This window comes from Molothrus aeneus, chromosome 3 (assembly GCF_037042795.1).
Source record: "Molothrus aeneus isolate 106 chromosome 3, BPBGC_Maene_1.0, whole genome shotgun sequence".
NCBI classification, from domain to species: domain Eukaryota; kingdom Metazoa; phylum Chordata; class Aves; order Passeriformes; family Icteridae; genus Molothrus; species Molothrus aeneus.
The window spans coordinates 86,239,149-86,257,851 of record NC_089648.1 but is presented as its reverse complement, the minus strand read 5'-3'; positions in this window follow the sequence as shown (position 1 = coordinate 86,257,851).

Here is an 18,703-nt window from a genome sequence, read left to right as displayed (position 1 = left end):
GCTTGATATCCTTGTATTGAATTCCAATGTGACTGAACTAATGGCATAAATATATGAAAAGCATGTGAAACAACAGTGTTACATCTTCAAAATGTGGCTCATGTTCTGCTTCAGTATGAAGCAAACAGTGGTTTTATTAAATTTCTAAAGGCTTGATTGATCAAGGGTAAGGCACTGTCAGAAATATACCAATGGAGCATCCTGTAAGTCTGAATGTGCAGAGTTCATTCCAAGGAAGCCTGGTTACAGAGGCATAGCTCCCCTTTGACTGGAAAGGATTTTCATTGCAGTGTGTACACAGGACAAAGCACAAAGTCTTAGTAGTGTAAAACAGAGCTTTGTGTTTCAGTACACTGAGAAAGGTTAGTTTTGCCAGTCTTCTATCTCCAGGACCTTTGGGCTGTACCAGCACTCCATCTTCCTCTGGGAGCCTGTGCACTATCAGTATGACAAGAGCCTTGACTCTGAAATAAATCCATGGTGAAGAACATGGCTGTGACTTGTAAGCACTAAGTGACCTTTCCTGAGAAGGTCACCTGTCTTCAACCCCTTTGTTCTAGCACCCCATAGATGATATGTTATATGATAAAGATGATAACACAATGATGGCATGGTCTCTCCTGGGTAAGTCATGTTAAACCAAGTTTGTTGGAATCTTGTAGGAATCATATATTTGCCAGGCTTGGAGACTACTTTTCTTCAATCAATTGATGATTTTTTTCCCCAGAGCAGATACACTGATGTTGATACTCTTGGACTTCATTTTTTACTGGTGTATAATTGAAACTGTACTTTTGCCTCAGGTCCAGTCAAGGTTAATTTGTATTTGTAAATTTTAATGCAACAAACAAAGTGTATCTGTCCATCTGTGAAATGCCCATTATGTATTTCCTACCTAACTCTAGCAATACCTAGCTTTCTGGATAGTGTCTTACTCCAAATGGAATGTCATTGTGATAATATTGAGCATCACAGCTGTAGGTTACCTAAATAGGCATTATATCCATTACTTTTATTTTACATTGTTCAATACAGCTATTATGTTTCATAAAAAGTAGGAAAACATGAATATTATAAGTAGCAAGAAAACCAGCAGGTTGATAATTGCTCTATGCTCACTAATGTGAATTACTTAATGGCTCATCTATAATTGTAATTAACACCTCCTGCCTCAGCTTTGCAATTAACTGATGTTGCTGCAAATTTTTGTTGTATATTTAATCTTTATGTTGTTTCTCTGGCCTGCTCCTGTATTAAATTTATCATTAAACCTACAAGCTATACATTGAGCTGCCGTGGCATCTACTCATTAGTAACATGAGGCCCTTGTACAAAAGCTGGCTGCATCTCCAGGGAATTCACAGTCAACACATTCTGTTCTGGTTTAGTAAATGTACCTGCTGTGTATCCTTTCACATTTGCTGGATCTGTTCGAACTTAATTTGAGTTCATGTTGTGTGTGAGTTTTCTGCACTTATAGATACTTCAGGAACTTTTCTTCTACTACACACTGTGTTTTTGGAAAGTCACAAAGTGGTTAAGAAATTCTGGGGCAAAGCCACTTTCCACTAGAATGATTTGGAGGAGAGAAATCCCACAGGTCTGGTTAGGCTGAGTGAGGTGCAGGCTGTCACCGTGCCAGCCTGGCTGCTTCCCAGCTGCCAGGCTCAGGAGCTGCCCAACTCCATGGCAACCCCCAGAGTGGGTGGCCATCAAGTCTCTCCCTCTTCCTGCTTCCTGCTCCTTAGGTCTAGGGCTCCAGGAGCACAGGGCTGCCCTACTCCCCCAGCCTGCCAGCTGCCTGGAGCCCCTGCTCCTGAGGAGCCGCCAGGTGCCTGCCTTGGCAGCTCTCCTGCCCCGCGGGCAGGCAGGTGCGCTGGCTCCAGGGCTCCCAGCTCTCCTGCTCCTCTGCCCTGCAGGCTTCCCTGCCAGATGGACAGACAGAAGGCAGGCTCCATCCATGGCACCTCCCTAGGCAATCTGGGAACCTGGGATCATGGGGAGAATATTTTGGTTTTTTAAAAAAAGTGTACATGGGCAAATTAACATGTGTAGAGTGGGAAGATGAATTTTCAGGCTGTTGCTGGAGCTGCTGGCTCTCTGGTACACTTAGAATTCACTAAGTGCCTCTCTTAGTGAATTCTCTGATTCCACTCTGGGGCTTGCCCACAAAAGCAAAGCAGTGCCCAGAGGGCACCACCATAGCCTTGCTCACCATAGCTTTTTCTCACTTACAGTGCAGAGAAGCCCTAGAGAATTTCTTCTACTTCACACTGTGAAAAAAATTACCCATACTTAAAATTGTGCATAACATTTGGGGAGTTTTTGTCTGCTATCACAAAAACCCAAGCTCTATTTTGGCTCAAAATTCTGTTTCCATAAAGCAAACAAATGTATGGAAGATTCTTCCTTGGGTTCAAGATAATGAAAAATGCATTCTGGGCACCTTTCCTGTATGATTTGGTTGTTTTGAATGGAGGAAATAAAGGAACATAGATGGAGTTCAATCCACTTCTTTTCTGCCCAGAGATAAGAGTTTTTGACACTAGGTGGTACTACAGACAAAGGCCAATATTTGCAAACTTTGACAGTAAGGAATCGGCAGCTCTAAACCTGGCATCTAATTTGATGGCCTGATTATTGGCTTCCACACCTCATATTTTTCTGGAGATAAATATATTATATTGGATCTAGTTTTGGAGTGTTGTGCTTTTAGCTCCCTGAAAAATTTGTTATCAATCAGGTAATCTTTCTGAAACTTGTGAAATTATTTGATACAGTTTTAAGGTAAATCTAATTCTGGATATCACTTGCCAATACAAAAGGGTACATATAATATTTTGAGCCTTATGTGTTCAATTCTGAAAATATATTTCTCAAGAGCAACCCTGGGAATGTATTGCTATTTCAGCTGCCCCCTCAATACATTTCCCAGCATAATATGTATTATGGCTTTCTTTAGAGCATGGGGACCCATCTATCAAGGGCATTTCTGAAGATATTTTCCTTCCATCTAACATCAACTTCCGCTCTCAGGTGAATGAACCTGGTATGTCCTTGAATTTTCCCTCCTGTTTCTGAATTTCTGCTTTTTTCACCTTTCTGTTTCTCTGCAGCTACATCTGCCTCAGTCACTGCTATATCAAAACTCTCTACTGCTTCTTGTAAGTGCTGTGCTTGTTTAGAAATTCATAGTCTTTCATTTGTTTCCCAGGACTGTAGACTCCATTAGATGTGATTTTTGCTAACAGGTAAAGGAGGATTGAAACTTCTTTGGATGGTGAAATACAGTTGATGCCAGAAGCAAGGAACTCTAGCCTAAAAAAAATCTATAACTAGTTTTTAAACTTTATTTTATTCTTTTTTCTGTAGTATCTTGGCTTTTAACAAGCCAGTTTCTCGCTGTGTTTATTACTGCAGAAGTTAAAATCAATGTGTGTTAACTGTCTTTTCACAGGCATTTCAATGAACTGCCTGCTGGTCCTATGTGATTCAAATCACCCTTAAAATACTTTATGTACATGACAACACACAAGTGGTTGCAACAATACAGCATGGCTGGGTTTTTTCTAAAATATAGATAAGCTGCCCTAAAATTACACTATTACATGTACAGAATTTGTCATCTGCAGTGGATGTGATGGTGAGCAGATTGATTTTAAAATAAATAAAAGTATTGAAAAGCAACTGAAGCACACTTTTGTGCACTGTTGGTAAATACATACAAACAAGAGAACTGTTTTCTTCAAATAATAATAAAAAAAAGCAATAAGAATTATGCTGCTTTTTTTTCCTGAACCAGTAAGCCTTTGAGATTTAGCTTTGCTTAACTATATATACAGAAGCAAATACACTTATTTAACAGTTACATGATACTGTGTTTAACTGGAAATGAATGTAGTTGGATTTTTAAAACTGTCTTTGAATTATATAAATATTTTCAGCCATACATACAAGAAAAGGATAAATAGAAGTGGACATGACATACTAAAAATATGACTACAGTACAGAATTTTGTGCTTCACCATGAATTGTTTATACTAAAGAATGGAAATCCTCAATAGTATTTCTAAATTAGAAAATATTTAGTCCTGCTTTTAAAAGTGAAAGGGAAGTGGACCTTGCTGAGCTTACATTTCAGACAATTAGACTCAAGGTTTGAATTCTTTCCTGCCCAGTTTCTAACCACAGGAGGCTGCAAGATGAGGTGTAGCTTTAGCAGGTGAGGTTTGTGTGGTGAATCCCAAGCATATACAACAGACCAGATCACTGGTCATAGGCTGGAATTACTAAGGATAATACTGACCCATTCTTTGACTCATCATCTTCAGAATAAGACTAAGCTCACAAATACAAATAGCTCACTTAGTAATAAACTGTAACTTCACAACTTTTCCAGATTGCTATGCATTGTGTGAAGAGAAGCTCTTGTGGCAGCTGATGGAAGAATTATCCAAAATCAAATGCAATGTCCCTGAAGGAAAGAGCAGAGCAGTGACAGCTGCCACAACCCCTCACAGGCAGCAGCATGCTCCACGAGCTGATGAGGTAGGGCAGGTGGAACCAGAGCTGCACTCCTTGCTTGGGGTGTCCAAGCATTTCTGCTGGTTTTGAGTGCTCTGGGCTTTATTTGCTGAGAACATAGACTATGTTCATTTTTGCCCAGGTGCTGGGATCTGGGAGACAGAAACAAACCACACATAACCATGTAGAAAACCCTTGATTGCTGAGGTCATCCCAACTGTAACTTTATTAGGTTTACTGCATAAATGGTTAACATCTGCTTTTATATGTATTGCACTCAGTTTCTCTTTTCCTTTTATTTAAAATGAGATTAAATGTCTCCTAAAATGCATGTATTAATAAAAAGTAGTATCTGGAGAAAGACTCAAGAGAGATATTAAAACAATTTACTTAAGCAGCAGATTATAAATCAAGTCAATATTGCAGGACAGTAGTCTAATTGCATTTTAATTGCATGACAAAATGCCTATCTCAAATTAATCAAAATCTATAATGCTAAACTCTGTTTTTATATAGAGAAAACATGGTGCAAACTCATAACATCAGCTGTCTTTTCTTTGTGCTCCCTGTTCTTGCAAAGGTTTTGCAAAGGAGGTGGCTGAGGAGGGCTCTGCCAGGGCAAGGCCATTGCTCCTGGTGCTGCAGTGTGGGGCACATCACTTAATTAGACAATCAGACCAACACCCTCTAAGGTGTTGGTTCCTCTAAGGCTTGGCACATGTGTGACATGGGTTATTATAATATCCTAACAAAAATTTTGGTAACATATTCTAAGTAATAACGACCTTGCTGTAGGGCAGTTCTGTTGGAGTATTGGTTCATCATTGGTTCAATACTTGGATGGTGATCTTTCCTTTTCCTTCCTTTAGAAATGTGGGGAAGAGCCTACACTGCTGGGAGTGTAGAGGAGGCAGGTGGAAGAGGAAACTTCTGAACAAAGCTTGGTCCACCTGCCAAACAGACACTTAGAGACTGGATTTTGGAGAGACTTTGAACATCTCCATATCTTGGCTACTGTGCTGATGTGGCCTCTTCCTTTTCTCTACTGATGACTTTGCAAAGTGCTGGAAAGGGAAGTCATGGAAGATGAGGCCTTAGATCTGAGACCATCAGTGAAGGCCTTGTCAGGTTCTTCAAATAGCAGAAGGATATTTTTGGTTAGTTTTGTCTTCTGCCAAATGGCATGCAAGTTTCACATGCTTATTCCCTTTGGGGCAATGCTCTGAGTCTGCTGAATACCTAGTTCTGGTATTACCTATGAAGAAATGCTGTAGTGATGCATTTTTTCAAAGTAATGCTGAAATTTTAAAAGTAGCATACTATTTACATGTGAAATAACTGGAATGCATCTGTATTGCTTTTATAAGGAGCACAAACACACCTAGATTAATAAATAAAGTTTCCATTGTTATTTTCTAGTGTTAACTTTATTTCCTTTTCTCCATTCTCTTTTCCTTTAACACTGCAAAATTGAGATACCTCTGCTACTAATGGCACACATTAAAAAAATTAATTGTCTGGGCTTATTACTAAAGGCCTTTTCCCCTCCTTGTTGTTTCCTTGGCAGTTATAAATATGTTGCAGAAGATGGCAGACATGCAAATCCATCAGTATATCCTTCAGTTATTCTGAACATTTACACTGGAGTCAGGCATCATGGCACTGCACTTTGCAAAGAGAAAACTCTGAGTTTCAAATGCATTTAGGGAGCTGACTACATTGATTTCAAGCACTGAAATATTTTAGAGACACTGAGTTTTAGGAAACTAACTTTCATTGACTTTCAATAAGGATCTTCAGGGTTAAATCCTGCAAAATGCTGAGTATTCCTAAAATACAGTGAGTAGCCACAGCTTTCCCTGAAACAATTGGGTTTGTCCAACTTTAGAAAACTGCTCAGCACTTTTCCAGGTCAAGCTTTTAAAAATGTTTCTGCCAGGTTGCTATAATCAGTTTGAAAATTCATGGCCACTTTTGGAAATGCTTGCAGGTCCTGACTGTGCAATTTCAGTATGAGATATTAAAAGTAGTTTACTAACAGGAAGATATTATAATAGACAACCAGACATAATCGCTTTATTAGGAAGCTCTCCTAATAGCTCAGAAAAAGCTTTGTTGTTCTCTAACCATTTATTCACATTTAAAAAGTGATCATTCTTTTAAAGTCTCTTTTAAAGAACGAAAGCCTTCTACAACATAAATAGTGCTTTGAGTGTTACAGGGTATTGACTCCACATACCCTAATACAGCACTATGTCAACCTGGTGCCAACTGCAGTGTTTGTCACAGTTTGCTGTGATAAAGATCCTTATGAAGTCTTTTGTATCTGCACATAAAAAACACCAGTGACTCAAATTAAAATTTTTTTTTCATCCTGCGAGGAATATTTTCTCTTTTGTCAGGCAAATGATCTCATTTGAAATCGAAAAGAACGCGGTCAGTGAGCTCTGAGGAGCCTTTTAGCCTGCTCCCTGAAGCGGGCGCCAGAGCCGCGCGTCAGGCTCCCTGAGCTGAGCAGGGCAGGGGCTGGGCATGGCAGCGCAGGATTCCAGAGAGTGGTGCGCCAAGAAGATTAGTGCTCTTAGCTCTGAAGGAGCACAAGAAATATGAGAAACTAAAAGGATTTAACTGTCTGAGTCCCATCCTCTTCTGGGGACCATTTATTTCTTCAGATTCTGAGAAAGAAAAAACCAACCTGCACATCATATAGATAGGTACTCTGAACCTAAACTACATTTAAAGACACACCGAAAATACTTTGTTAATGAGCAAATAAGTGCTTCCTTGTCAGTCTTGAGTGTTGCACCAGGCTGCTCCTAAGACTGAATACAATCCAAAGATGATGTCCAGAAAAGTAATTTGGGAAACTGTTAATTAAAATGAAAGGGGCATTGACAATTTTTTTAGAAGTTTGCAATTTCATGATTGTGCATTGTCCACATTGTGCACCTTTCATTTCTCTCTATTTTAGACACTTCAGCTTTTTTCAAAAGATGGCAGCAGGTATCAGACTGTATTAAACAATCATGGCAGAGAAGGTTAAAGTTTGATTAGACAATGAATAATTTAAAAAGTAAAATTAAGATGATTTTATTACCAAATATTTTAAAATGTATTTTTAACTAATGGTCTAAAGACAATTTAAAAAAAATGAAAATGTAGCCATTATAGATTTCCAAACTGCTCTATCATTCTTGTCAGTTCACCTTTATTGATTAAGAAAATATTTCAAGGTGGCCTTATCCCAAAATATTGCCTTCATGGGGATTTGGGGATTTAAACAGAGGAAACCAGTGCATCTAGAATGGAAACTGCTTTTTTACTGCAAATACAGAAGTAAACCTAACTTGTAAGTGTTTAATTGGGTTTTTAAAGTTCTTAAGGAATACATAATGTATTTCCAGCTTCTGTTTCCAGTTTCAGTCTAGAGTTTTTGTTTATTGTTGACTTCCATAGACAGAAAAATTTTCATCAATATAATTAATTCCTGTTCTACTTTCTGGTTTCCTATGACAGCCATGTTTAAATTGGAAGTGTTAGTAGTTTTTAATGTTTTTGATTATAACTTGAAAAACTGCAATGCTCTTTAATTCCTTCTGGATTATTCATGACAGATTTTTATATGGAAATCAGTCTGAATTCCTAAAATAAACACTAAAGAAATTTTAACAGGCAGACTTAGCTTTTGGTCATGAATAGCTGGAGTAAGTTCAGATAATTTTTGGAGCTCTAGAAGTTATTCTAAATATTATAGTTAAGGCAAGTTTGTTTTGGCAATGAGCAATAGTAATATTTATATATAGCAATACAATAGTAATATTTATAGAGAGGTCAAATATATTTCAGACAATCTTACTAATATCACTTTAAAATTGTATTACTTTGTGAGGTACTACCTTAATATCAGGTGCCTTTTAATAACAGTCTAGTCCAGCTTTTCCATCCCTACTGGGACTGAAACAAGCCCCTTTCTTTGAATTAGTGTTAATAAGTCTTCAATAGATTCAGCTGTGGGATAATGAATGACTCACTTGTTCTTGCCAGTAGAGTTCAAGTGGGCTTCTTGCAACATGCTGAGCTATTATTTCCTGGTGGGGTCATGCATCTTGTCAGCCACTTAGCAGTGGCTGCAGAACACATTTAGGCATTATATATTCAGAATAACGCAAACTTTAGACCTTGCTTGTAAGGATTTCAGTCTTCTGCAGAGGAGCAGTTGAAAGACATGTCACAATGTACTTACAATGATAAGCATACATGTAAATTGGCTCCTAAGTTATCCAAGTTCAGCTCCCTTTTCTGCAAAGTACAGTGATTTATGACATGAACATGCTAGTTACTTATATTTATAGTCACCTTATGAGTGTTTACAAACATGCAGTACATACATCACTGTGCTAATTCCTACCTAACAGGTGGAACAGGTGGGAAAACCCTTCTGCTATTGCAATAACATTCATTGTTATCTAGGTGTGGTTTTCCTGGATCAGGAAGGAGCTGGAAGAGGGGACAGTAAAACAGCTCACATTTAGTCCTTTTAAGTTAGGATGTGCTTGGGTGGAGAGCATGCATGGTCATCTAGTTCCTCCTTCTCTCCTTCCATTCTGTTGTTTATTGCATTTGATACATGTAGGAAGCACCTGTATCATGTTAATATCAAGGGGCTCTCAAGAAATGGAGGCCTCTGTGTGAGATGTTATATATGCACAAAATAAAACATGGTTGTTGTAGTGCGTTTTTATACTTTGTAATACTTTGAAGTAGCTTTGTTTTGTATTCCCATATTTTTCCCAAATGGTTTATCCCAGATTGTACCCCCCTCCCTTTACCTGTGTTATCCCTCTCCCGAGATGAGATCGTCCCCAAACCCCCACCCTGGCTCTCTGTCAATCACTCAGCATCCCATCCCTCCATCCAGAAGTTTCAGTCCAAGTCACCGAGTGATTAGCCAGAGGCCAGGGGTCAGCCCCCCAAGCCTTGCCCCATACGCTGTCCTAAATGTCTATCCCCCAGTACCCATCCCTCAGGGTCACTTATTGGTTGGTAAAATGTTATCTACTTTTGGTTTCCACCTCCCTTTAAATGTGACCTTGGCCCATCTCCCGGGGCTCTCGGCAGGAGGCCCCCTGAGGTGCAGGAGCTTCCTTGGGATCCTAATAAAACCTTGGATTAACGCCTGCTAAGAGTCGGCCCTTTCTCTTCTACCGATGTCTCTGGTGTCTCTTGTGCTGCACAGGCGCCCAGCCCAGGTGCCCTCAGCACCCTCGGGGCACACACAGAGAGTGTCTCCCTGCCAGCCCAGGTGCCCTCAGTACCCTCAGGGCACACACAGAGAGTGTCTCCCCCCAGCCCAGGTGCCCTCAGTACCCTTGGGGCACACACAGAGAGTGTCTCCCTGCTGTCAGCCCAGGTGCCCTCAGTACCCTCGGGGCACACACAGAGAGTGTCTCCCTGCCAGCCCCGGTGCCCTCAGTACCCTCGGGGCACACACAGAGAGTGTCTCCCCGCTGTCAGCCCAGGTGCCCTCAGCACCCTCGGGGCACATAGAGTGTCTCCCTGCTGTCAGCCCAGGTGCCCTCAGCACCCTCGGGGCACACACAGAGAGTGTCTCCCTGCCAGCCCAGGTGCCCTCAGCACCCTCGGGGCACACACAGAGAGTGTCTCCCCGCCAGCCCAGGTGCCCTCAGCACCCTCGGGGCACACACAGAGAGTGTCTCCCTGCTGTCAGCCCAGGTGCCCTCAGCACCCTCGGGGCACACACAGACAGTGTCTCCCCGCTGTCGGCCGTGTCGGGGCTGCCCCCCGGTGTCTGCCGACTCGGGACTGGCCCAGGGCTCCTGAGAGGCTCGCAGAGGGACCGAGGCACATGGTCACTGTGCTGTAGACTGTGTTAATAAATATATGCAAATTCAAGGGAAGTTCCTGGAAGGGTGGTAGTGGTATGCCCTGGAGATTGATTTGCTTGACACCACCTGTATTTGTCTCCATCAATGTATTCCTTCTCTATTCATTAAGCTCTTCCTGCAAGAAAATCTCTTATTGACACCAGATATATACCCCATTAGAGAATTTGTACAAGTGTTATCCCTCCACTTGGCTGGGCTGCCACTCTAAGACCTACTTCTGTCTTTTGAGCTTTTCTGTGTCTGAAGTTACTCCTAATTGTTACTTTTCTTCTGACTCTTCTCACCCTCTCCATCTCTCTTTGGACAACACCTTTTGTACATAGCCCTGGTATTTCTCTTCTCTCAGCTATCCCTTAGATATTAGCTGTTTGTGCTCTCATTCTTCAGCCCTCAGCTGGGATTTCTTTTAGAGAATGAGATAATTCATACAAGCCCATGCTTTAATTCCTTTGCAGATATTATATTAACAACATGTGATGCAGGAGTGTTTTTGTAAAGATCAGGTACAAACCTGCAAAGATGTAGCTTTAAGTTTTAGATCTACCTCTTTCATTATCACTTTCTGGCAATATTTTACTTTTCTACATTTTTAGGAAAAGCTTCTCTGTTCCTGTCTACTCCCTTTTCTTAGCCTGAATTTCTTTGAGACACGAGAAAAAGAAAGGAGGAAGACTGCACCTTTGATAGTGTAAATCTATTGATGAACCACCTAAGCCAAAGTTTCACGTATCAACAATATGTTATTCCCAAAGAGTTTCTTCCCAAGCACTGTAGGCCTAAACCTATGATGGACTCATTGATTTTCTCTATTTGTTCTCTTACACATATTTTGAACTGAACAGCAGACTACATTGGTATGGTGAATTCTTCCTGAGCAGCTGGCAAGCAGCAGGTTCCATGCACATGGGCTGCATTTATACTTGTTTAGGGAAATGGGCTGCATTTACACCCCTTTAGGGCTATGACTGAAAATATTTAAATAGTTGTTCAGATTACTCACTCTCTTAGGTACAGTGAGAAATAAAAAAACAGTGTCCACTTACTGAACTGCTCTGTAACAAAGCTCAGAGATAGTCTGCCAGTTGACAAGCAATTTAACTGAGAGGCTGCTGCCAGCTACCTCAAATACATGCTTTTCTTTTAAACTGCTGAGATCAATAATTGTACATCTGATGGCAGAATGAAATCAGTGTCCTGAGCTGAGCCTGTACTGTTCATTTTATCTCACTGAACTTCATCCCTGACTCATCAGCAGAGCTTGACTTCCCTCGTTGGATTGCTAGTTGTGGCAATTTTTTAGCATATGTACTGTAATCAGTAGCCACAGAAGGTTAGGGTGACCTATCAAACACAATTTATTTAAACAAAGGTTTGAATGAAAGTCTTTGGTGGAAAAAATGCCTTGTCTTAGAATGGTTATCTACACAAATCTTTCAATGTAAACCATTTACAAACCAGCATGTGATCACTAACTGCTCACCTCTGAGCAGAATATCTGAAATAACCCCTTTTGAGAGGTACACTTGAGACTATCAGTTGCCTCATGTATCACACTCTTACATTTACTTTACACCTGGAGATACTGTGCAACTGTTGATGCATTTTTTTTCTTGGTAATATCATTGTGATTATGCTTCTGTATAACATAACACATGGCAAAGCAGAATAAATGCATCCTTCATCCTTGTTATGAATCTTCCCTCTCTTCGAGTGTGCTATCATTCTAAACCAGACATCTCAGCTCTCTCTCTGCTCTTTTCCTCTGTGTTCATCATGCAGTGCTGTAGTTACTAATGGAAAGGCCATTTAGATTAGATAGTAGAAAGGAAGTTACTTGAATCATATGATATCATAATGCCCACTTATATGCTCAGTAGATATAAAAGTGATTGAAAGCACAGAGGGACAGGCAATTACTGAGTTTCCTTTATATTCAGTGCAAAGAAATGACTGCTTTTGGTATGTCATTTGACCTAGATATAGAGATGCAAAATAATTAATAAGCAATATATTCTGAAGTGTTTACTTGTTTACTTCTTCCTGTTGCCTATAAAAAGACATTAATAAAACAGTTCAGACTTAAATAATACTTAGCTAATGCTAATATTTGTACTAATAAATATGTTCCAAGATAGATTTCTGTTGCCTGACTTAGGTGTCCTCTTGAGTTCAAGAAATCCCCATCCCCATCTTTTCTCGTAAAGAAAAATAGATGTTCCTAAATAGGCTCTGTGCCTTTCCTTCTAACTCCATGTAGGTGGCTTAGACGTCCTGGAAAATCTCAAATAGGTACAGATACCCATGTTTAGATACCTGGATTACTTTTCAGATGAAAATGAATGTGGAATGAATTATACCCACAATATCAAAATTATCTTTAGAGGTTAAACTGGTTGCCTCAGAAAGACTTTTAGCTTTGAAATAAAAGATCAGTGAATTCTGTTTCTCAGATTTAATTAATGGGCCACCATTACATAAGGAATGCAACTGTTTAGGGGCTGAATTTGTTATCAATCTAAAAAATATCAAGTGCAATACCACTGAAGTTCAACTACAGTGAAAGAGGCTAGAATTAAGGCAAAATCAGATCCCACAGAGAATATTCTCAACTTCAATGATGTTGAAATTCTTGCAATGATAAAATGCAAATTCCTTTCTTTGAGGTTACAGAAGTTTATGACTTCCTTTTTGTGAGTACAGAGCAACGGCCCATGAAACTGTGTAGATTTAAAAAACCCCAAAAATCAGTAGTATTACTACTGCTCTCTTAAAACCCCTTAATTCATCAAGTGAATTTAAAGAAGTACTTTGATTTCACTGCTGTCAGTCCATATTATTATTTACACTACAGCATCAAGTTTTCAAACTAAGAACAGCATTTTTTGTTTTATTAATCATAGACTGTTAAATTAAATATAGACAAGTGTTACAGATTGTCTATGTATAAAATCTATAGCCACTATGAAAGATGTTGCTCTACCAGAATGAAGTTACTGCAGATATTTATTGTAATTATTAATCAATTAATTAATTAAGTTTAAGATTTGTTGTTTATATCTTTTTTTTAAAGACTTCACATGACTAACTAGACTGAGCTCAAGATTTTACTTTTAAAGTAAGTAGCATTTATATACAAGAATATAAACCGGATATAGATTTTTCTTTGCATATTTCTGAACTGTCCCCTCAAAAAAATGAAAATAAATATAACCTAAAAGAAGTAATTAGAAAAGAAAAGAAAAGAAAAGAAAAGAAAAGAAAAGAAAAGAAAAGAAAAGAAAAGAAAAGAAAAGAAAAGAAAAGAAATAAACTAATCAGGAAAATTTTTACAAAATTTTGGTAGTTCTGATAGGAGTAGCTGTAAATGAAATGGCTTCATGAGGACCATCTCGCTATCTGCAAAAAGAACAGAAATTGATTACTCACAGCTTGTAAGTAGTTGAAACAAGTCTTATATTTTGACTTTGTGTGTGGACATGCAAGAAAAGCATGTTTATTCATTTTCTTCTAGTTTTGTTTAGGCAATAACACCTTCAGTGCTAGGCAGAAGGAAAAATAAATATGTCAGAGTTCTAATATTCAATTATCCATAGGTGTTACATATTTGCCCCTATTTCATTTAGAGGATTTGTACTATGTGTTGTTCCTTGAAAAACAGATTTTATGCTAATTAATATGAATTAATATTTAAAGCAATCAATTATTAATGATAATTGATTTTTAATATATGTGCATATTTGAAAGGCTCACATGCACACAGAATCATGTAGGTTGGAAGCGACTGGGGAAATTCATTTAGTCCCATCAGGTCTTGAAAACCTCCAAAAGCAGGGATAGCACATCTCCTTTGGTTGATTTCCCTGACAGCTTGGCTGTCCTCAAAGCTCCTCCTGCCTTCCCAGCTGATGGAGTCCCACTCCCAGCAGAAGGATAGGTCCTGGCCAGCAGGAGTTCAGGCACTGCCTGCCTTTTACCAGGCATGTGTGCACCATTTGAACCAAGGCAAACATTTATTTACATTGTCCTGGAGTACTTCAGTGAAATTCAGACAGTATTGAATGTTTTGGGGTTTGGTTATGCTGGCCTAGCAGAGTGAGGGGAATTCAGAGTGAATTTGATAGCTTTAACAACCTAAAAACTTTCTCTTCAGTTTTCAAATAGAAATCAAGAGGCAAGTGTCCCTTCCCTCTCTGGTATAGATCTTTATTTCTCATTTGTGGTTGGGCAATGCTTATTCCAGCTGCTCCTCATGGATTGTATCTTTCCATTCCATGGTGTCTCCATACATTTAACGAGGCTGTGTAAGCTAATAAACTCCATTTTAAACTTGATTTTTGGTAATATAATGCGTCTTATTTCAGAAGTTACAGGAGATTTGATTATGGGAATTTCTTAGCAACTGATCCTGGAAATTTAAATTATTTTTCTGACCTACTTCTTCAATATGCTCTTTTTATCCTACGTAATTCTCTTTGCCTTAAGATACATCACATTTCTCTTCAAGAACACGTTTAGGGTGGGTTTCATCTGAACAAATCTAGATACCTATAGTACCTTTGTGAATTAGTCACCTGAAGCTCCCTTTATAGTCCTTGCAAAGAAATAGACATCCCCAGGGTGTGATGAGTATTATCCTATCCAACACAATGGAAACAGATCGATTGAATGACTCCCCGGACATGCCTGTTGCTCTACATCAATTATGTGGGAAGGACAGAGGGAGAAGCTCAGAGGTAAATGTCCATACTGTAGCTATTTGAACTTAGGAAAAATAAATTCTACACAAAGATCAGCTGCAAAGTTTATGGTTAGCATTTTTATACAAAAGACATTTTAAAATACAATTAAAATTTTATTTCATTTTTACTTATGCCCCTACATATAATAAACAGAAATTTTCACATTTGAAAAAATCCTTCTCTAACTCTGAAGCATCCTTTTTTTAAGGTTACTGTTTTGAGTCAGATTGAGCACTCTACTTGCAGAATGTGCATTACTCATGCTTCATATGGTATCAACATATGCATGTATTAGTCCTGTTTCTCCAAGCAATTATTTAGGACAGAATTATATAAATATTCTGAGAAAAGATTTTCCAGTGCCTTTTCTTAAAATGATAACAATAATAAAAATATAACAATATTGATTTATTATTATTAATACTAATGGGATATGAACATTTGTGTTTTAAAATAAACATTGACTCGGCTAAAACTTCAATGTTTTATTTCGTTCTATAGAAAAAGATCTGATTCTGGAATCTGTTCTCACTTTTATGTGCTGAAAAGAACAGAATAAAGTTTGGTTAGATGACCTTCAAGATGACAAGATGTATGTATATACTTTTGGCAGCTTATAAAATCCTACACTTCCATTTGCTAATAGTAACGGTATCTGTAGGAACATGGAAGTAATTTATTTCAAGAGACAACTGACACCATATAAGTTCTGATGCTTGTTGCTCTGGATGTTAAAGTGCAGACATTTTTTGACCCAGGGAAAATCGCTTTCATTATGTTTCTTCACCTGAACTGGAGAACACATTCCCTCTAAATTCTGTCTTAGTTTGTGAGCCCTGCAATGTATGACTTATGAAAGCAGGTGTCTCACTATTTGGTATCAGTCCTTTGTGCAGCAATCAGCTTTGTTTATAGATATTTATATAATTTATATTTATTTCTAGGGTTTTTTTAACAGAAGACACTAATTTGCTTGATTATTTTATTTAATTTCACTCCATACTCAAAATTTTCTGTATATGCCTAGTTTTTGTGAAGGGCTAATATTAAAGTTTTTGTGGTAATTTATAGGAAAACAAAGAATGGCTGATGACTTGTTTCTTACTGGATTAAGTCAAGGAGTGTTATTGAGCATTTTCAATTTTTTTGTTCTTGATGTAAGATATAGTCCCCACTAAGTTTTCCATGTGTCCTGTCCTAATGGTTAGTTTCTTGTACCTGTAATTTTAGTCTTTAGGCGCTGACTGCTCATCTGAGCAGGTGTAGCACAGCATGCACTGTGCTGAGCAGATCAGCACATACCTCAGGACTAAGAGTGATTAGGATCCAGAGTCAGGTTGAACAGATTGCAGAACCAGGCTCAACAGACTGGTTTGATAGGCATTTGCAAAGCCTTTGCACCATGCACTCTCAGTGCATGGGTAGCAGTGACTTTATGGTTAGTGTGCCATCCTACTAACCTCAAAATTAATTTTCTCTTGCTTTAAAGATTACATTAAATCCATGTTCTACATCCTAGCAGAACCTTTTGTTATTGCATTTTCATCATCAGATGCTTATGACAGGATTTTTTCTAATTGCTATTGGGAAAAAAAATTGTTATTGGGAAATCAAACAAACTCAACCACTACCGACAGAATACTCCAACCCCAATAAGCCCAAACTAAAACCCAGAAAAAAACCTGCTAAGTTAAAGGAAAAAGCCTGCATCTTCTAGTTCATTCCCTAGGAAACAGAATCTCTCTCTCTCTCCTACCATTTCCTACAGTGATACTGTGCACACCTGTTTTGCTTTGGCTTCCCTTTGATGGGACTCCTCTCACAGATTGGAGAAGCACGTACATGCAACAAATCATTTTGAAAGAGAGTAGGACAGCTAGATAAGGAAAACATTGAATTTAGGGTTCCCCTTCCCCAGAGGAGCACTCCAGCCTTAGGGCAGTTATATTATGTGAAATGTGGAGCCACCAAGTACTCTTCTGATAAGCGCATCCTGCTCCGTGTGGGCTGCATGGCTGAGTCAGTGTGTCATTCACTAGCTCTGGGTTCTGTTCTCAGCACAGATGTGTGTGATATTTAACTGGCCTTCCTACAAGTCCTTTGTTACATCTGAATATATCTTTCAAGGACTTCATAGATCTCCATCTCCTAGTCAAGAGGAGGCACTTATCCTTCGGCTGCTTGCTGATGAGATGATTTCTTATCTTGGTAGCAGGTATTTGCTAGTATTTTACTATCAAGTGTTTTGCAAGAATTTTAAAATTTATTTGCAAAATAAAGAAAAATTCAGTATTTGGAAGGATGCTTGTCCAACCATCCATCCTGCATTATGCACAAGTGAAAATTCTGCAGTCAACAGGAATACAAATTCCTCCTACTGCTTTTGTCCAAGTGCTGCATTCTCCATTGACAGATAGTGCCTGAAAGAGTGAAAAGGTGCTCAGTTTTCCATGTTACAGGTTCACAAAATCATTTAGTGTTTTGGGTTGGAAGGGACCTTATAGATCACCTTGTTCCAACTCCCCTACCATTGGCAAGCACACATTCCACTAGATCAAGCTGTCCAACCTGGCCTTCAACTCTTCCAGGGATGGGGCATTCACAGCTTCTCTGGGAAACCTGTGCCAGTGCCTTATCACCCTCACAGCAAAGAATTTTTCCTATTATCTAACTATTCCTATTATATAATCAGTTTAAAACCTCTCAGTTTCATTTCTCTTTGTCCTAGCAGTACATGTCCTTGTAAAGAGTCCCTTTCCAGCTCTTCATTTTACCTGTCTGTTTAGTCTTTATTCTTTTCTGACCCTGTCTATTCACACTGTTGACTTCAGGCTATTTTCTTGTGACCATTAGGATTTTTTTTGTGTCAACATAGCTGGTATACCAAAGGGCACTGAGCAGTAACAAGCCTTACCTACTGCCACCTTAGGCCAGCTTCTGTAATGTTATATGCTGTCTGTCTTCCTTGTTTCATGTTTCATTCTGTATCTGTTAATTGAAGAGATCATTTCCATGCCAATAAAAGAAGAAAACCACCGTTCTCATGTCTGGGTAATTGCTGAGACATTGTTTATACTTTCCTGCAGGTCTTCTGTTCTTTCTCATTGTATTTACTTATTTGTCATGGCATATGCATCTCTACTTTAAACGAGACCTTCTATTCAGTTCCATAATTACTATTCTGTGCTGCTGAACCATATTTTGCTGCCACTTTGGCAACTATTTGTACCTTATCAAGGCTATGTTAAAGTCTTTGAGATCATCATTAAATTGTTGACCAAATTCTTCCCTCCTCTTCCTTTGCATTTGGCTTGTTGTGGAATGGCTCCATCCCAGGGCTCTGCAGAACAATGATTATATTTTCTTCTCTTTATATGCTGTCTCCTACTTCAATTTTTCACAATCACAATATAATGTTCTTTTGCTTTGCTGATGGCTCCCAGCTCCCTCTCTCTGTTTCCTGATATTTCAGCTGCAGCCTATGTTTTGTCGCAGTGTTTGGCAGAAATTCAGAACTGAACACCTCAATTTTAA